This window comes from Pteropus vampyrus, unplaced genomic scaffold (genome assembly GCF_000151845.1).
Source record: "Pteropus vampyrus isolate Shadow unplaced genomic scaffold, Pvam_2.0 Scaffold472, whole genome shotgun sequence".
In the NCBI taxonomy this organism is placed as follows: Eukaryota; Metazoa; Chordata; class Mammalia; order Chiroptera; family Pteropodidae; genus Pteropus; species Pteropus vampyrus.
In genome coordinates this window covers 1,069,655-1,087,974 of record NW_011889253.1, presented here as the reverse complement: position 1 = coordinate 1,087,974, position 18,320 = coordinate 1,069,655, and the positions used below count along the sequence as shown (strand labels likewise).

Below are 18,320 nucleotides of genomic sequence, written 5' to 3'. Positions count from 1 at the left end.
TAAAAGAAGCTAATGCCTAATGGTTTCACAAGCATATACATATATTAAAATTAATCAAATATATACTTTCCATATGTGCAGTTTATTGTACTTCAATTACACTCCAATGAAGTTGGGGGAAAAGAAGAAAAAGTTAATGCTTATTAAAGTATCCTTAACTCTAATCCCATATCTACTAAGAAATTGAAAGCAATATCAATAGACAGAGAGTCCAATTATATCTGCTAATATCACCCTACCCAAAATATGCAAGAAAAATAAATTAAACTTGTTTTTTCTTTATAAAGCAAGAATAAAACTTGAAAGGCAAAACCTTTATGAGGAAACACTAACTTCTGCAGATAGCTTAAATAGTATATATTAACACATTCTTCTGGCAACACCACATTCTATCCTTTCCTTTTTCTCTACCTCCTTTTATTTTTTTAATTTTTTTTTTATTTTTAATATTTATTTATTTAGGCGAGGCGACCCTTGGTTGACCTCACAGATTGCAAGGACCTTGTCAGCATACAATCCCTTATTTTTTTTATTTTTTACACCTACAGCACCTGGTCTTCCTAGGTGGTCTCTCATCCAAGTACTAACCAGGCCCAACCCTGCTTAGCTTCCAAGATCAGACGGGATCAGGCTCGTTCAGGGTGGCATGGCCTCAGCCTCTCTACCTCCTTTTAAAACAAAGACTCTGCTACGATAACTACAGACAGTACCCAACTTATAATTTCTAGAATTTATGATGGTGCAAAAGCAGTATGCATTATAAATTACATAAGATATTCAACACTTTATTATAAAATAGGTTTTCTCTTATATGATTTTACCCAACTATAGGCTAATGTAAGTGTTCTGGGCACATTTAAGGAAGGCTGGGCTCAGCTATGATGCTCAGTAGTTTAGGTGTAGTAAATTCATATTTAACTTAGAATATTTTCAACTGACAAGGGGTTTATCGGGACATAACCTCGTTGTAAGTGAAGGAGCATTTGTAGCCAGTTTTGAGAAGATTCATTTTAAAATAAGATTTAATAATAAGATCAGCTGACTAACCTTATAAGGAGATAGTGTTATTCGTTCTCCAAATAGTACTTGTCCAAGATTCTCGGAAGGGCTTTTTCAGTCTTCGCAGAAGTCAAAGCTAAAACAGGAGAGGTTCGAGTAACATTTTTTAAAATCAGCAAAGAAATCAGTCTTCGTAATTCATCTAGCCTCTCCACAGTTAATGGTAGATGCTTCTAAAAATGTGACCCAGAATGTGTCTAATTATGACTGACATACTGTTTAACCTCTGATTATTATGAAGTAATTATTTAAAATGCTCATGGTACTGCTCTTGACTTTTATAATGTAGGTAATCACAATCTTTAAAAAACTAACAGTATTTTCAGGGTTAAGCTTCAAATTACATAAAAAATAATCAAACAGTTTAAACCTGTACAAGTCTAACTCGAGACATTTAGAAACTGTAATTATTAGTTCTGATCAAAGGGGAACTTAAAATACAACCCCCTCCCAAACACATTCCTTCATAGTCTCAAATCAAATGATTAATAGGTGAATATAATTACAACTACATTTGAGGAAATTTGAATATAAAATTGCTTAAGTAGAAGGTAAAATAAATGGTAGGCCTGTGCAATAACTTAAATACTCATACTAAAGCCCTACATTTACACTTGCTATTTTAATAAAAATCAAACTTGATTTTATTTCTGCTTAATTAGTGGAAATAAAGTAATACCAAAAAGGACTACAATCATTTTTTTCTAAAAAGTTGACATCATTTGTTGTTATTCTCAAATGGCCGATCATACTTAATCTTGATTAAGTAATAACTGCTCACTATTAAACAAAGCACCTTCATCCACTAAAAACTTTAGTATGAACTACCTATTCCATGTTTTAGAAATAAGCTTTAACTCAGTAATGGTATTTAAGTTTAGAGTGTAGTAAATTTATAATTTGCTTCTCTTAGAAAGAAAATCAAGTATAGAAACTTTCTAATTTTTAAGCATTTTTCTCACTCACATCAAAAGTTCTCTATTCTAATTATTTTTTTCCTGTTACCTTTATTACAACATTACCTATACATTTCTTAATATATCCAGGGCTTTTATTCGCTATCTTTAAAAACTAAGGGCATATTTTAACACAATCACAATTATATCAGATATAATTATAATACTTATAACTTACGTATTATAAGGGAAGACAGAGCACCAAGTCCAATCTATTTACAAATAGTGCTACTGATGACTAGAAAAAGGAAAAAAATCATTAATAATACAAAGTAAAATAAGGTTGTACTTGCAAAGCACATAATAAAGTAACTGAAAGGTAATTGGGTCTATTGTTCCCATCAATTTATAACTGTATAGTTGTAAATATATAACTTAGTAGAGTTATAAATTTGTAACACAGTATAGCTATAAATTCATAACATTTCATTTATCTGATATCATTAAGTTCTCTGAACACATATATTTTCCAGATACCCCAGCTGTTCTTAACCTTTTTTAATTATAGAACCCTTTGAGAATATGAACCCTCTCCCCAGAAAAACACACATATCCACTGAATTCTCTGTTCAGTTTTAAGAGCTTCACTGAGCCTGTGGAGTCCATGGAACTTAGGTTTAGAACTTGAGATAATTAAAGCTACCTGCATAAGTGCTTTTCTTGTACTATTTAAATCATTTTTATAAGAATCATTCTAAAACACGCTTCATTCTTTCCTACCTTAAACAGAACACGATGATCACAATTTAACCGTCCTGAGGACTCAAGGTCATTTTGAACATCAATCATTGCATCTGCTTTGATTCTGTGACATCCATAGTATTAAATGATGTGAGAAGAGCTATTTCTTCCAAAACTAAATCCTGATAGAGGACTATCCACACCTCTGCTACCCACACCCCTTCACTCTTACCAAAGAATATAAACCCATTTACAAAAATTTTATGTTTCTTTTCTTTTGGCTATAAGCTATTGTTATGCCTCATCTCCCTTCTTTTTTCTTCCCTAATCTGCTAGAAAGCAAGCCCTCAATTTGTAAAATAAATAACTAGATTTGTTAAAACTATATCTAAAAGATTGTCTGAGAGCATGAGAGTTAGTACACGGACATTATGACATCTATTCTGACTCTTCACAGGACATTTTTGCTTACTTACCTGGATCTCAGCTGTGCTCTTAATAATTTTCCAGAAAAGATTTTTTTAAAACACATAAACAGCACAACTTGGGTAATAACTTTATTCTTTTTCAAAATTCCATACATTGCTTATAAAGAAATTAAATGTCTGCTATCATCTTTACCACATTAATTTATTTATTTGTTTGTTTGTTTGTTTGTTTGTTTGTTTTCCGATTACAGTTCACATATAATATACTCGTTTCAGGTATACACCGCAGTTGTTAAACATTTATATAATTTACAAAGTGGTCCCCTGATTGGTCTAGTACTACCTGGCACTACAGTTATTACCATATTATTGACTATATCCCCTATGGTGTGCTCTATATCCCCATGACTATTTTGTAACTACCAATTTTTACTTCTTAATCTCCTGCCCTTTTTCACCCATTGTCCCAACACACCTGCACCAGGCAATCATCAAAATATTCTATGTATCTATAAGTTTGTTTCTGTTTTGTTTGTTCATTTATTTTGTTTTTCAGATTCCACATATAAGTGAAATCATATGGTATTTGTCTTTCTCTGACTTACTTCACTTAGGTGACTCTCTAGGTCCATGCATGGTGTTGCAAATGAAAATTTCACTCCTTTCTATGGTTGAGTAATATTCCATTGTCTTCTCTATCCAATCATCTATTGAGGGACAGCAAGCTTATTTCGATATCTCAGCTATTGTAAATAATGCTGCAATACACATAGGGATGCATATGTCTTTTTGAATTAGTGTTTTGGGTTTCTTCAAATAAATACCCAGAAGTACTGGATACTTCTTTATCTCCCAGTATAGCTTTTGTCTTAAAGTCTATTTTTTCTGATATAAGTATTGCTATCCTAGCTTTTTTTTTAATTTCCATTTTCATTTAATATCTTCTTCTATCCCTTTATTTTCAATCTGTGTGTGTCTTTCGATCTGAAGTGAGTCTCTTGTAGGCAGCATGTTTAAGGGTCTTGTTTTCTTATCCATTCAGCCACCTTATCTTTGATTGGAGCATTTAATCTATTTATACTTAAAGTAATTGTTGATAGATATGTAGTTATTGCCATTTCATTATTTATATTTTTGATTTTTTTCTTCTTCTTAAAGAAATTGTTTTAACTTTTCTTGTAATACTGGTTTAGCTTTTTCTTGTCTGGGAAGTTATCTGTTCTTCAATTTTAAATTATAACCTTGCTGGGTAGAGCAATCTTGATTATAGGTCCTTGGTTTTCATCACTTTGAATATTTTGTGCCAATTCCTTCTGGTCTGCAAAGCTTCTGTTGAGAAACCAGCTGACAGTCTTATAGGAGCTCCCTTGTAGGTAACTAACTGCTTTTCTTCTCCTGTTTTAAAGATTCTGTCTTCATCTTTAACCTTTGGCATTTTAATTATGATGTGTCTTGGCGTGGGCCTCTTTGGGTTCATCTTGTTTGAAACTCTATGCTTCCTGGGCTTGTATGTCTATTTCCTTTGCCAAGTTAGGGAAGTTTTCCATCATTATTTTTTCAAATAAGTTTTCAAATCCTTGCTCTCTCTCTTATGTTTCTGGTATCCCTATGATGTGAATGTTGGTACGTTTTAAGTTGTCCCAGAGACCCCTTAAACTGTACTCATCATTTTTGGATTCTTTTTTCTTTTTGCTGTTCTGATTAGGTGTTTTCTGCTACCTTATATTCCAAATCACCAATTCGATCCTCTGCTTCATCTACTCTTCTGTTGATTCCCCCAATGCATTCTTCATTTCACTTACTGCATTCTTCATTTCTGACTGGTTCTTTTTTAATGTTTTCTATCTCTATTTTTACATTTTCTATCTCTCTGTGACAGTTGTCACTGAGATCACTAAGCATGCTTATAACCAATGTTTTGAACTCTGCATCTGGTCTGTTGATTCCTTCTAGTGTATTCTTCATTTCAGTTATTGTATTCTTCCTTTCTGACTGGTTCTTTTTTATGATTTCTATGTCTTTTTTTATGTTTACTATTTCTTTGTTGAAGTTCTCACTAAGTTCCTTAAGCATCCTTATAACCAGTATTCTGAATTCTATCTGGTAGATGCTTGCCTCTATTTTGTTTAGTTCGTCTCTGGAGTTTTCTTTTGTTCTTTCATTTGGAACAAGTTTTCTTTGTCTCTTCATTTTGGCTGCCTCTCTGTGTTTGTTTCTATCTGTTAGGTAGATATGCTATATCTTCCAGTCTTGATAGGGTAGCCTTATGTAGCAGGTATCCTATAGGGCCCAGTGGCACAGTCTCCCTGATCACCTAAGTAAGGTACTCCAGGACTGCCCCTTGTGTGGGTTGTGTGTGACCTCCTGCTGTAGTTAAGCCTTGACTGTTGCTGACATATCAGTGATTGACGTTGACTGTGAAGATTGGCCATGAGTTGCTGTGTGGGGGCTGACCCCACATAGCAGAATTTGCCCCAGTGAGCTTTAGTGCCTGCTGAGATTGCCTTTCAATTGTGCCAGTTGTGGAGCTAATAATATGGTGTTCTGTGTGTCTAAAGCTGGCCTCTGGGTGTGTTGCTTCTGGGGCCCCTTGAGGGGGGGTCCCATGTAGACAAAGGTCAGCCGTTGACTTTGACCAGCTGGGGCTACCTGGTAGGAACTACAAAGTGACCTGTGTTTGGCCACTGCCTATGCTGGGCCTAGAGGCATGTGGGAGAGGCCACGCTGTGAACTGAAGCCAACTGCCACCTGTACAAGGCCTGGGCTTGCTCAGCAAAAGGGAACTCTGAGGCCTGCCACTGCCTGCCAGCTGCCAGTAAGGCTGAGACACTGCAAGAGCCTCAAGTGGTCCACTAGTTGAGTGGGAAAGGGTCCCAGGAAGACACCAGGGTGGAGCAAGTGGATTTCACCAGGTCAATGAAGATTCAGATTGGGCCATGTGGAAGGAGAGCTCAACACAGGAAAGATGGCATCTGCCCACCAGCTACACAGAAGGAGGGCTCAACACAGGGACAACGGCGGCTGTCTCTCCAGCCCATGCCTTGAAGCCACACGAGTCGGTCTCTCCCTGTATGTTTCTGGCACCTCCCAAGCTACCATCCCTCCGCCTGAGCACAAGGTGAGTGCCTCAAATGTAGACAGTCTATGTGGAGGCCCTTTAAGTGGACATATGGGTTTCCAGCAGCCTTCTGTCTCACCCAGATGGGCAAAATCCAGGCTGATTTTCACGGCCAACTGTTATGGGGACTCCTCTTCCGGGCACTGGTGTTCCGAGCTGGGGTGTGGGGCTGAGAGCCCTCACTCCTCAAGGGGGACCTCCGCAGCTGAGATATTCTTTCTGATTCTCAATCACCACACGTAGGTGCGGGGCCATGATTAGAGTTTTTAAAGAGGATGCAAAAATCATCAAGTTTGGTACCAAAAAATAAAAAAAAACTTACTATAACTTTGTAAAACAAGAGAATTGTATCTGCATTCAATGAAATCTAATCAGAATTTTTTCAATAGTAACATATAACAATTATAGTTTTGTCAAGGTGAATAGGCAAAAGTTTCTAAAAAGACAGCAGATAATTAAGGATAATAGTTCTTATCTTCATTCCCAATATTGACAAAGTACATAAAATTTGAACTATATTTTAAAATACATATTTGGAACTTATTTTTTTAAATGAAATTTGATTTCTCAAATGAAGCGGAGAAAAGATAGATTATTCAATACATGATGTTAAGACAACTGGTCAGCAATCTGGGGTAAAACTAGTTAAGTTGGCTCTTTATCTTATATATTATTACACCAGAAAATATTAATTGTATTTAAATGTTAAAATTTAAAACATAAAAGTAATGGAAGAAAGCATGGGAAAGACCTTTCAAAATAGGAAACAAAACTCAAGAGCTATAAAAAAAAATTGATAAATTAGAATAAAAGCCGATTTTTCTAAATGGAAAAAACTTCAACAAGCAAAACTAAAAGACAATTAACAAACTTGAAAAAAGATGTCATAGACAAGGTACTAGTTTCCTGATTTACGAATTTCCACAAATCAATTTTTTAAAAGTTCAACTTTATAGAAAAATGAGCAAAGGATATACAGCTAGTTCACACAAAAAAAGAAAATTTAAGTGGCTTTTAATTATATGAAAAGATTCTCAATAAAAGATTTCTAATAAAAGAAATGCAAATTAAAACCACAACATACAAGTTTTAAACTATGAGATTGTCAAAGATCTCAAAGTCTGATAACACATTGTTGTCAAGCTGTGGAGAAACAGGCACTCTCACACACTGTTGGTGAAAGTATAAATTAATACAACCTCTTTTGAGAGCAATTTGGCAGTATCAAAATTGTTAAGTGCATATATTTTTGGACGCAGCAATTCCATTCCTAGGAATTTATTCTACAGATATATTCCCACATGCAGCAATGTTTGGTCAGATCAAGTGAATGGAAACAAGCTAAATATATAAATAAGGTACTGTGTAAATTAATTAGAGCACATCCATGGGAATGCTATGCAACCATTTAAAAAGAATGAATATGTGCTTTATGCAATGATGTAAAACAATTTCCAAGCTATATTGTTAAATGAATAAAGGTTCATGAAGTTTAGAACAGTATGCTACCATTTCTGTAAAAAAATAAATAAATAAAAGAGGAAAAAGAATGCAAATGCATACTTGTTTGCACATTCATAAAATCCCTAGAAGGATAGATAAGAAACTAATGATATCGGTGCCCTCCAGGTAGATAAGATAATCAGAGAAAACTTCTCATCTGCCTGTGTTCTTGCATATTATTCTAAGAAATGGAATCATTATAATCATGGGAGGGTGGCCGTTTTTGTAGACTTGGATACGTATTTCAAATTACTTCCCAAAGGGTTCAAGTTTAACCATTTAAACTAAGCTAAATATCATTATAAGGCAGCAAACAGACAAATCCAGAAGAAGGGATATTCCACAGGAAAAACGACTGGTCCTTTTTATAAATCAGTGTTATGAAAAGGTGGGGTGGCACTGTGCTTGGTTAAAAGAACCAAAAATACATAACAAATAGATACAATTTGGATTTGGATATTTGGGGGCTAGCTGGGGAAATCTGACTATAAACTGGGTAATAGATGAGATAAAAATATATTGATATGGAAAGATGGAGTCGTTACCAGAAAAGTGAACGTTACAAAATACCATGGATACTATGATTTTATTTTTGTTAAAAAAAAAAAAATGCACGTGGACTCTTACTCATTGGTGGCAGGAATACAAAATGGTACAGCCACTTTGGAAGACAGTTTGGCAGTTTCTTACAAAACTAAACATATTCTTATCATATGATTCAAAAATCACACTTCTTGGTATTTTACCCAAAAGAGCTGAAGACTTATGACACATAAAACCTGCACATGGAAGTTTATAGCAGCTTTATGCATAATTGCCAAAACTTGGAAGCAGCCAAGATATCTTTCAGTAGGTGAATGGTTAAATAAATTTTGGTACACCCAGACAATGGACTGTTATTCGGCACTAAAATGAAATGAGCTATAACAAGACATGTAGGAAATTTCAATGCATAATGATAAGTGAAAGAGGCTAAACTGAAAAGGCTACACTACATACTGTAGGGTTTCAACAGTATGACACTGTAGAAAAGGCAAAACTATGGAGACACTAGGTAGATCAGTGATTGCCAGGAGTTAAAGGAAGAGAGGGATGAACAGGCAGAGAGAACAGAGGATTTTTAAGGCAATGAAATTACTCTGTATAATATTATAAAGATAGATATATAGATACACTTGTCAAAACTCATGAGATGTAAAACACCAAGAACGAACCCTAATGTAAACTATAAACTTACATCAACTGTAACAAATGTTCCACTTTCTCATGGGAAAGCTGATGGGGATGTATCTTAGAAATACCACAGTGTGTGAGTCTTGAAAGGGAAACTGTGTAAGGGGAATAATAAGGAAGGGAAGAAAGGAGGAGAGGGGAGAGGATGCTGAGAGAGAATGGAAGGAGCTGTGGAGGAGGAAGAGCTAAGAAGTGAAAGAGCAGCCAATAGGGAGGGGAGATAGGGAGGAACAGAGAGGGAGGAGGAGGAGCTAATGAGGAGCTAATGAGGGGCCTGAGAAGGAGCTGAAAGGTGAAGAAGCCGCAAAGATGGGGGAAAGGGAGGAACCAAGATAAGGGAAGAGGGAGGGGCACCTATGTGAAGGGGCGGAGCCGAGAGGGAGGGGAAGAGGAGTAGCAGTAACCGAAGGGAAGGAGCCGGGGAAAAAAAAGGAGAAAAAGAGAAAAGGAGGAGCTGAGAAAGAGTTGGAGGAACTGCAAGGAAGTGGGAAGAGCCTAGAGCGAGGGAAGGAGGATCAGGAGAAAAGAGGGATCGGGATCCACCAAGCGCGAGGCTCAGAATCTTGAGACTTTGAGACACACCCACAGAGAGGGCTCCAGCATACCCTGTCCGAGGCAAAGAGCCACCGACCCTGGTCTGCCCCGATGTGTCCCGTGCCCCTGGCCTGAAGCCTTCCCTTCACATTCATCTGACAGCCTCCCTCTGGTCCTCACCTTGCAGGTTGCAGTCTCTCGGTTCGCCTTACAGACTAGAGCCAACCCAGAGAGGTAAAAAGCGGGGCAGTGGGCACCTGAAGTCCCAGGAGCAGCCCCAGCAGCCACCTCAGCCCAGGGAGGGGAGGCCAGATGTTGATTCCCACGCGGAAACCACGAGAACTCATTTTAGGTGCCGGCTCAGCGCTCAGGGACACACATCATGAGCGAGAGAGGAACCAGTGGAGGGAAGAATCGGAAATTATAAGGAAGAGAACCGTAGACAGGGAGGAGCCGAGATCAACTAGTAAGACTAGAACTCCCGGGAAGGTCACTTATTTGGGACGACACACTGGATTGGAACCCCGTCGCTAGGTGCCTAGCTGAGTTTGCATGCGCGCGCAGTACGCATGCGTGCGGGTCCCCATCGCCCCTTCCACGCACCTTCCCCCGCCACCCCGCCCCAGCCTGGCACTTTCCCTCAGTTCAGCCTGTTCTTCACTCTCTGCTTTCATTGCTGCCTCGCGGACCTGGGAGATGGGGGCGAGGGGGCTGGAGAGGCTGTCTGACAGGTCTCAACATCTCAACATCACAGGGTCTCCCATCCTCCGGAATTTGCCTTTTCTGTCTCAAAGTAGCAGTGTTACCGCCCCTGCCATCTTCATTTCTTGCTGCCGAGCTTGGGAGTGGTGGGGCCCGGGAGGGAGAACAAGGGGAATTCCAGGGCTTTGCTGCCCAATGTTGTGACCATAAGGCGCTTGAAATGCAGCTAGTCCGAAACTGATGTTCTGTAAGTGTTAACTGCACACCGGATTTCAAAGAATTTGCACGGTAAAAAGAATGCAAAAGTCTCCATTTTTATGTTGATTATGTATTGAAATAATATTTTGGGTCTATTAAGTAAAAAGAAATTTAAAATTGATTTAATCTGTTACTTTTTATTTTTCAAGTGTGGCTACTGGGACATTTAAAATTACTTATGTGGCCTGCATTATATTTCTTAATGCATAGCGCAGGTCTGGGGAAGGAGAATGGAAGGGGAAAGACTAAAGAGGGAGAGGGAGAAGGAGAAAGTGGCTTGCTCTTTGATTTTGAAAGAAAGTTTATCTTAGTGGCAGGGATCTTATTTTGCAACCTCTGTAAGGATTATTGTTCCCCTTACCTTCTGCTCCTTGTGCTGTCCTATAATTTAGAGTGTTTGTATTAGGACCTAGAGAGTATTGTCGATATCATAGGACAAAGATAGTAAGAGCTTATTATTTTTCCACCTTGTATCTCAGGAACTATGGAAAGTAAATCACTTGTTTACGCAGAAATGTGTGTGTGCTCGCCTAGTGTCTTTCTGCCCAAGTTCCCTCCCTCCAAGAGGTCTGCGTCTTCTGCTGATTGGAAGCTGGGATTCCAGACAGGACAAAGGTAGCAAGCAAGTGTTTAGAAGAGGCATGTAGAAATTTAGGGAGTTAAGGCTTGGGCTAGAGAGGTCGAAGAAGTTGTAGGAGAAATGAAATGAGAAAATGTATGAACAATCAGAATTAAGGGAGTTGTGAGGGTGAAAAGACAACTTTACCAAGAGAATTAGAAGCCCATGTAAAGATTTAGTGAACAGGATAACATGATCAGAAGGGGCCCCATCTTTGTAATGAGGAACAGGAAAAGGGAGCCAGGAAACACAAGAGTGGTCACGGTTGGAAGTAACCAGAGCTTGAAAATAAATCTTCTCTAGTCTACCTTTGGATGAAAAAGTGTACATGTTAAAATAAATGGCACACTGGCAGCCTTCCAGGCCTGGGCCCAGGCACCTAGGGGCTATGCTAGGACTGGGCAAGCCAGGACTGCTGTGGGACTGGGTGGCTGCAGAGCAGGGGTCCTCTCGCCAAGTGAAGGACCATGGTTCTTGGGCACTTCCTGGGAAGGGGTGCCACCCAGGTCACCTACAGGATGCTAGCCCCCGCCCCTCTGAAGATGTCAGAGAGAGATGAGAAACAGGAAAGAGCAGCAGTCAACATGTTCATGATCCTTTTGACCTTCATCACCATCCGTCTGCTACAACTCCAACACTGCCATTGTGGTCATCTGTTAAAGCTCCCAGTGGGGCTGTGTCTGGCAATCTCAAGAGAAGCATCACCAAAGGCTACATCTTCATTTTCAGCAACAAGACACAGCCCTCCTGGTGTCACCAGTATGTGATTTTCACCAGCTCCAGCCACCTACTGGGCCTGGAGATCAACATGACCCTAGGAGTTTGTCTTCTGATTTCCCAGCCCACCCACAAGATGCTGAAGCCCCACGGAGGCCTTGTGCAAATCACCCACTAGGCAGACCTGGTTTCTTTCAACACAAAGGCCTCCCCTCCCCCATGCACCAATTTGAAGACCTCTTCTGGAGTGAAGCCTACCAGCCACCTCTGGCCAGTCCTGTAAACCTTCTCATGTTGTATGCAAATAGAGACTGTTTTATTTTTTCTTTTCCAATGTATATGTTTTTTTTCTTTTCTTTTTTTTTTATTTTTATTTTATTATTTTTTTGCCTTGTTGTGCCAGCTAGGAATGCCAATATGATGTTGCATAGAAGTAGTGAGAGTGGACACCCTTGCCTTGTTCTCCATCTTAAGGGGAACACATTCAGTTTTTCACCATCAAGTATGACATTAGCTATGGGCTTTTTTTAGCTGCCCTTTATCAGGTTAAAGAAGTTCCCTTCTCTACTTAGTTTGCTGAGAGTTTTTATCATGATTGGATATTGAATTTTAATCTGATTTGGGGGCATCAACTGATATGATGTGTATTTCGTCTTAAGATTATTCGTAGAGTGCACTACATTGATTTTTGAATATTGAATCAACCTTCTGTTTCCAGAATAAACCCCACTTGGTTGGTTGCTGTGTAAAAAAAGCAAAAACAAAACAAATAGAGCTATATTGTTTTTAATTTTTTGCAAGGCTTTTGAAATTTTTATCTTTTAAAAGATAAAATTCAAAGAAATTAATTTCTTAATGTAGGCTTTGTTCCAAACTCCAGAGAGACACAGGTTTTCTCTCCTGTGCTATTGGCTGTATTTTGGTGGAAAAGTGAAGAACATTTTATTCATTTTATTTGCTTACTTGTCTCTCTCCCTCTACTGAAAGTAAATTTATTGGGGGCATAGAACCATTTCTTCCTTATCTTCATATCCCTAGCTCAGACCTGGGCACATAGTAAGAGCAAAGTAAGATTCAGAATAAGTGAAAAGATAGATAAATGAATACCATATAGCTTACACTGTTGTAGGCATTTTTATATATTTTAATTCATTCAGAAATCAAAAAAAAGATGCAACCAAAAGATGAGAGTAAGTGTAGATAACAAAGATAATGCCCCTTTTGTTTACTTAACAGTAGAGTTTGCAAAGTCCTTGCTAATTCATTATTTCACATGATCCTCCCAGTGAGCATGTGAGGTAGGCAAGGTAGTTATTTTATATGAGGTAACAGAGGTCAGGAGAAGTTAATTTGCTTGTCGAAAGTCACACAGCTAATCAATGAGCAGGTTGAGGCTAGGAAGCAGGTCTTTGATGTCTAATATAGTTCTCAAATATAATGGTATTAAAAGGATGTGATAAATTGTGGTAATAAAAAATAAACTCATCTTATGATGTAGCTATTAAATTCTCAGCTAGATCAACTATGAATGTTTCAGAAACAAGCAAATAAAAGATTGAGGAAAGCGCATGAATCTCAAGTTAGGAGCTATCTTTGACAAAAATGCATGGAAATTTGTGATATGCAGTGTCACTCCAACAATTTTGTAAAAGAAGAGAAACTCAAAGAATGGCACTTCACAAAAATTGGTGCTTCAGGCCACATTAAAGAAAATGTATAAAACACACTAATGTAATTACTAGGTTTTTAATAGGTGATTTTCCCCCACATTTCTGACCATTTGGAGTTGAAGATATCCAAGCCACAGTTCCCATCCTCTTTCCAGGTCACTTCAACGGGTACATACCAAAATTAAGCAGTAGAACAAAGGAATACTGTGATGCAGTGGAATCATGCTCTATTTAAGCCACATTCCTAAATCAGCATATTAGAACATCAAAAAGGGAACTAATGTGTCCTGGTAGGCCAGTCGGTGTGTGAGCTCCAAAGGACACATCGTACCTTTCACAATGTTCCAATATGGCCAGACTAGCTTATCTCTTGGGTTTCCTGTCTTGACTCATTTTTTCCTTCCTAGATCCCCCAAAATCTAAATATGCTTCTCTCAAATAGATAGTGCAAGCCTAATTGCATCACACTCTTCTTTAAAATCCTTTGCTGGACAGTTCAATGCAATGTAAGGTCCGGAATTAGATCCTGGCACAGAGAAAGGACAGTAGTGGGAAAACTGGTACAATCTAAACGAAGTCTATAGTTTAGTTAATAGTAGTGTACCATCGTTGATTTCTTAGTTTGATCATTATACCATGGTTAGGTAAGATGTTCACATTAAATGAAGCTCAGTAAAAGGTATACCAGACCTCTCTGTACTAATTTTTTTCTCTGTACTATTTTTGAAATGCTTCTGTAAATCTAAAATTATCTCAAAACGAAAAATTGAAAAAATCTTTTACACATATACCTCTCCAGCATCAAACTTCAGTGAGGAAGCAGGAAAGAGTAGGCACTCCACTCCCGCAGTCACTCTACTTTCTGATCCTGCTCCAGTAAACTACTTTCATTTACACTGAGGCCATTCTCTCTAGCCTCTGAATAAATTGATCTTTGCTATTCCTTGGTGTAGTATGCTCTGGTGACTCTACGACCCCATCTTTTACCTTTTGCTTGGCTGAAATCTTGCTTGTATATTTCAGCTCTTAATTTGGATGTTACTTTTCGCTGCAGATCTTTCTTGATAACTCCCCCCACTCCATATATATATCACTGCTTCCGCACACACAGCATTGGATTAAGTGCCCTTTGTATGTGCTCCCACTGTACCCTCTGATTTGTCACTTTCACACTATATTAGAGTCCTGTCTGCCTCCCCTATAAGTCAGTTGTTAACACTGGATCTTCTTCTATCCACACCTACCACTTTCATATAGCAAGGCAGCCATTCAAATACCTTGATTTCACAGGTTTAACACTTTGAGGGTTAAGCTTTCCATTTGAGCAATTATTCTTGTAATTTATATACTCTGTGATATGCTGTGAGTAGAGAGTTTTAGTTTTCCCTTGGTACTATAGTTTCTAAGAATCATATTTCTGTACCGATATCAACTTATTATCAAAAGGGTACATGTATAACCCTGCATTACAGGAATCATTACAAAATGATCACAGTAAGTCTAGTCAACATCCATCACCATATTGAAAATTGCTCAATGTCACTAATCCTCAGGAAAATGCAAATTAAAAACCACAGTCAATGAAATATCACCTCATACCTATCAGAATGGCTATCGTCAATAAATCAACAAACAGCAGGTGTTGGCGAGGATGTGGAGAAAAAGGAATCCTCGTGCATTGTTGGTGGGATTGCAAATTGGTGCAGCCACTATGGAAAACAGTATGGAGATTCCTCAAAAAATTAAAAATAGAACTATCTTATGACCTAGCAATTCCATCGCTGGGTATTTATATGAAGAAATCCAAATCGCTAATTTGAAAAGATATATATGCCTCTATGTTCACTTCAGTGCTATTTACAATAGCCAAGATATCAAAGCAACTTAAGTCCCCATCAATAGATGATTGAATAAGGAAGTGGTACATATATACAATGGAACCCTACTTGGCCATAAAAAGGAAATGAGGAATTCACTTTTATGTAGGATCTAAAAAAGAAAATGAACAAAGCAGAAACAGACTCATAGATACAGAGAACATTTTGATGGTTGCTAGATGGAAGGAGGGTTGGAGGCCTGGGTGGAGAAGGAGAAGGAATTAAGAAATATAAATTGGTGGTTACGATGTAGTCACGGGGATGTGAAGTACAGCTGTAGGGAATATAGTCGATAATACTGTAATAATTATATATAGTGTCAGGTGGGTACTAGGTTAATCGGGGGGATGACTGTAAATCTCATAAATGTCTAATCACTGTATTAACTGTAGTCACCATGCTGTACATTACTTTCCCATGACTTATTTTACAGCTAGAAGTTTGTACTTTCTAACCCCTTTCACCCACTTCACCTCCCTCCCCCGACCTCTGGTAACCACCAATCTGTTCTCTATAATCGATGAGTTCAGTTTATTTTTGTTGTGCATTTTGGTGGGGGGTTATTTGGGGAGGGTTGTGTTTTCTTAGATTCCACATAGAAGTGAGATCATACAGTATTTATCTTTCTCTCTGTGTCTTATTTTGCTTAGCATAATGCCCTCAAGGTATATCCATGTCGTTCCAAATGACAAGATTTCCTTTTTATACCTGAATTTTGTGTGTGTATGTGTGTGTGTATACATGTACATATACATATACACATATATATCACATTTTCTTTATTCATCCATCGATGGACACTTAGGTTGCTTCCATTTCATATCTTATATCTTGACTATCGTATATAATGCTGCAATGAACACAGCAGTGCATACCTCTTTTCAAGTTAATGTTTTCATTTCCTTTGGATAAATACCCAGGAGTAGAATTGCTGGATTATATAGCAGTTCTAGTTTTAACTTTTTGAAGACCCTCTATACTGTTTTCCGTAGTGGCTGTACCAATTTATTTTCTCACCAACAGTGTACAAATGTTCTCTTTTCTCTATATCCTTGCCAACACTTGTTATTTCTTGTCTTTTTTGATGATAGCCATTCTGAGAAGTGTGAGATGATATCTTATTTGATTTGCATTTTCCTGATGATTGGTGATATTGAGCACCTTTTCATGTACATTATAGGATGTATAAGATGAACTACATTATTTTAACATGTATTACAGATATTACATACTATGAGTATATCGTAATTTATTTGACATTCTTCTATTGGTAGTCATTTAAGTCTTTTCCATTTTTTCCTCAGTCACTAACAGTTCTGCAAAACAAACGACCAAACAAACAAACAAAAACTGCCTTATATGCAGTGGCCTGGGCAGAGAGGGTATGCACATTATTTAACTTGTGCATCTGAATTCCCTAGAGAGCTTGTTAAAACACAGATTGCTGCCCTTCATCTGAGTTTGTGATTCTGTAGGTCTGGAGGTGGGGTCTGCAAATTTCCATTTCTACCAAGTTCCCAGGCAGAGCCTATGTTGCTGTTCTAAGGAATTAACTACATTTTGGAAACCATTATGCTATGTAAGAGGAGGACAGGAAGATACAATGGGTGCAGAGATGGGTAGATATGTGTGTTTGGTAACCAGAAGATAAGGGAGTTCCTACCTAATGGCTTCTATTTTCTCTACGAAATAAGAGATGGGGTCAAGTATTAAAAGTGTGGGGTGGGAGGAAGGTAGTTCTGGGGTAGGAGGTTACAGAATAGTGAAGAAGATTTTTAAAAACTATTGCAGAAGGTAGGCGAGTGACTAGACCAAAGGATATGTAGTCAAATAACTGGGCAATATTGAAGTCTCATTTGAGGTCCATGATCACAAATTTTATAATACTCAATCTGCTCAACCATGTGACTTTTTCCAACAGACATGGAGAAAGTAAATTATTGGTTTCACCCAAGATTGAGGTTTTCCTTTCCTAGTGTCTCAAAAAGACATCCAGCAGCTTTAGCCAGAAATCTGGCATCACCATTGATTCCTCCCTCACTTTCTATAGCCCATTTATTATCAATATTAATAGCTGACACTTAATATAATTCTCACTATGCTCTAAGAAATGTTATAAATGTGCCATGTTGTATATCTTAGTTCATTTAATCCTGATGCTCCCTGTAAGTATCATTATTACCTTCATTTTACAAGTGAGAACAATGAGGCATAGAGAAATTATGGATTTTCCCAAATTCACATATCTAGGAAGTAGCAGAGATGGGCTTCAAATCAGGCATGCCAACACCAAGGTCCAGTTCTTAGGTAGGCTATTCTGTATTGTTTCAACTTCCTAACTATCTTTCTGATCTATCCACTTTCCTCCATCTCCATAACTACTGCCCTAGTCCAAACCATGTCATATCTCACTCAGAATACTACCTTAAACTCCTGAGTAGTTTTCCAGTTTTCATGTCTGCTCCTTTATAACTCATTCTCCATTACAGTTGCCAGAGTGATCTTTCACAAATACAAATTAGCTCAAGTTTTTCTCCTGGATTAAAACCCTTTCAGTGATTTCCCATTGTTCTTAGCATAACCAGCCCCTACCCTCAAAAACCTAGCCATGACTTACAAGGTCCTAGATGATGTGACACCTTAATTTTTCAACTAGATCACTTGTCATTATTTTCCCTAAGTCACTATGTTCCAGCCACAGTGGCTTCATTTAAGTTCTTAAAATACATCAAATCCTTTTCTTCAGCAGGGCCTTTGCACATGCTATTACTATGATCTATAATGTTCTGCCCACAGTTCTTTCCATGAGAAGAGCTCTCATTCTTGAACCTTTCGTTCCCATGTCACTTCCTCAGAGAAATCTTCCCTATTGTAAGTAGATTTCTTCCACTTGCGCACACATAGTTTTTGTTATTCTGTTACTGAAACTTGTTTTCTTCATAGAGATTTTCACTATTTTTAAAAT

At 37.9% G+C, this 18,320-nt stretch overlaps 1 pseudogene; it reads right to left on the bottom strand.

The window, feature by feature from the left end:
* Positions 1 to 539: 539 nt before the first annotated feature.
* Positions 540 to 658, bottom strand: LOC111732598 (annotated as a pseudogene).
* Between the last annotated feature and the right edge of the window lie 17,662 nt (positions 659 to 18,320).